Source organism: Mus caroli, unplaced genomic scaffold (genome assembly GCF_978045245.1).
Source record: "Mus caroli unplaced genomic scaffold, Mus_caroli_1 scaffold_9, whole genome shotgun sequence".
Taxonomy (NCBI): domain Eukaryota; kingdom Metazoa; phylum Chordata; class Mammalia; order Rodentia; family Muridae; genus Mus; species Mus caroli.
This window is the reverse complement of record NW_028227264.1, coordinates 77,450,822-77,453,238: the sequence shown is the minus strand read 5'-3', so window position 1 is coordinate 77,453,238 and position 2,417 is coordinate 77,450,822. Positions and strand designations below refer to the sequence as shown.

Here is a 2,417-nt window from a genome sequence, read left to right as displayed (position 1 = left end):
TTCTTGAGTGATTCTGATGCAGTTACTTTAGAGAATTTAAGGAAACAAAGAATTCTGCCATTCTGGTGGTTACAAATTGCTGCAGAAAATAGGAAATGTGTTAGAAGTCTCAAATTTTTATCAAAACAACCCTTGAACAATAAATGTGAAATAAAATTTTTCTATTACCTGGCAACAAACCAAGGAATTTTTTAAGGTCATTATTTATTTGTTACTCTTAGAGACTTATTTTTGACTGGACTCAGATTTAGAAGTAGAAGCTCTCAGCGAGGACAGCCTATGTCTCTTGGCAATCTGTTCCTGGTGCTTTTCTTTGGCTTCCTTCATTCTCTTGGCCAAAAGTTTAGCATATTCTGCAGCCTCCTCTTTGTTTTTCTTAGTGCATTATTTCTTCAAAATACATCGGCATTTGTGTTACAGGACACATGTCGTGACAAGACACTGAATCTTGGGTGCTTTGATCCTCGGTTTCTTACCTTCTTTGTTTAAGGGCTTCCTGACAAAATATTGGCGGACATCATCTTCTTTGGAGAGATTAAAAAACTTTCAGAATCTACAAGCTCATTTAGGTCCCAACCGATGAGGGACTGTAGTATCTGTCAGTCTAGGAATATCCTTCTCTCCTTTCTTTACAATAACCAAGTTGAGAACACTTAGATTAGCATCCACAATGCATCTGCAAACAGACTTGCACTTCCTCTCTCTAGTTCTCCTTTGTCTATAATAAGACTGCCCTTTACTCAACAGCAAGCACACTTTGCCATAGATTAAAACACTTTGCTTCATGGGAAAACCTTGTTTGTCATGCCCACCGCTGATCTGGACCAAATAATCCTTCCACTCTTCACCAAGAACAGATGCAGATACTTCTGTGGCCATGCGCTTCTCAAAGAATGTGTGAAGCTTACGTTTGTCATCACCTTCAATGAGTTTCTGACAGCCAGTGGTAGGAAAGGAGATATTCAGCTTCATCTTGAGACACAAACCAAAAAATTTATAAGAAAATATCATACGGTTCGGTGGGGTCGAGTCTAGTGCTGGCGGCGGGTATCTGCTGGTGGTTTGGCTAGGTTTCTGTGGTGGCATCATTTTCTCCACAGTACCCAGCATCACTATTTCATCGTGTATGAAGATAACCCAGAACATTGAAGAAATGTCTAAGGAGATATTCAGAGGATGCTCTAGGGAAAATTTGAGTGCTGAAGAAAGAATCATGGACCAGAACAACAGCCACGTTATGCTCAGGGCTTGGCCTCCCACAGGGCTCCATGACTCCTGGAATTCTCATCTTTAGTCCAATGATTCCTTATGGCACAGGACTTACTCCACAGCCTATTTAGAACACCAACAGTCTATCTATTTTGGAAGAGCAACAAAGACAGCAGCAGCAGCAGCAGCAACAACAACAACAGGAGCAACAACAGGCAGTAACAACTGCAGCAGCCTCAGTACAGCAATCAACATCTCAGCAACCCACACAAGGTGCCTCAGGCCAGACCCCACAACTCTTCCATTCTCAAACTGACCACTGCACCATTGCCAGGCACCACACCCTTGTACCCTTCACCAATGACTCCTATGACCCCTATCACTCCTGTCACACCAGCCTCAGAGAGCTCTGGGATTGTACCACAGCTTCAAAATATTGTATCCACCATGAATCTTGGCTGTAAACTTGACCTAAAGACCATTGCACTTCGTGCGAGAAATGCTGAATATAATCCCAAGCAGTCTGCTGCAGTCATTATGAGAATAAGAGAGCCATAAACAACTGCGTTGAGTTCTGGAAAAATGGTGTGTACAGGAGCCAAGAACTATAAGCCAGAGTATTTCCTGGATTAATCTACAGAATGATCAACCCCAGAATTGTTCTCCTTATTTTTATTTCTGGAAAAGTTGTATTAACAGGTGCTAAAGTTAGAGCAGAGATTTATGAAGCACTTGAAAACATCTACCCCATCTTAAATAGATTCAGGAAGACGACAGAGTTGTCTGCCTTGTACTCCTACCTCCCCTACCCACGTGCTTTTTAAAACCAGTCAGTTTTGGTACCACTGATGGTAGTTGTGAGGACACTCAATTACAGGCGGCAGCATGAAGTGACATTGTGTGTCCTACTGCAGGATACTGGAAAGGTTCCCTCCTCTGCATTGAGATCACCCTGCAGCATTACTGGGAGTTGCTTGCTTTGTGCTGCTACTTGGGCAGCACTGCCCGTTTATTTATATTTATATTTTAAACACTGCTGTTAGTGATTGTTGGTTTAAGAGACAGAACTTTAAGTGTTCAAGCCACCTGTACAATTGGACTTTTCATTTTAACCTTTCCCCACACAAGCCAGTTTTTATATTTCTACCAGAAAAGTAAAAAATCGTTTTTAAAAGTGTTGTGTTTCTAGTTTGTAACTCTTAGGAGTT

The 2,417-nt window shown here is 41.6% G+C and overlaps 2 pseudogenes; one reads left to right on the top strand and one right to left on the bottom strand.

Annotated features, from left to right (window-relative positions):
* Positions 1 to 225: 225 nt before the first annotated feature.
* Positions 226 to 972, bottom strand: LOC110287996 (small ribosomal subunit protein eS6 pseudogene; annotated as a pseudogene).
* A 296-nt stretch (positions 973 to 1,268) lies between these two features.
* On the top strand, positions 1,269 to 2,033 carry LOC110287995 (TATA-box-binding protein pseudogene; annotated as a pseudogene).
* Positions 2,034 to 2,417: the final 384 nt, after the last annotated feature.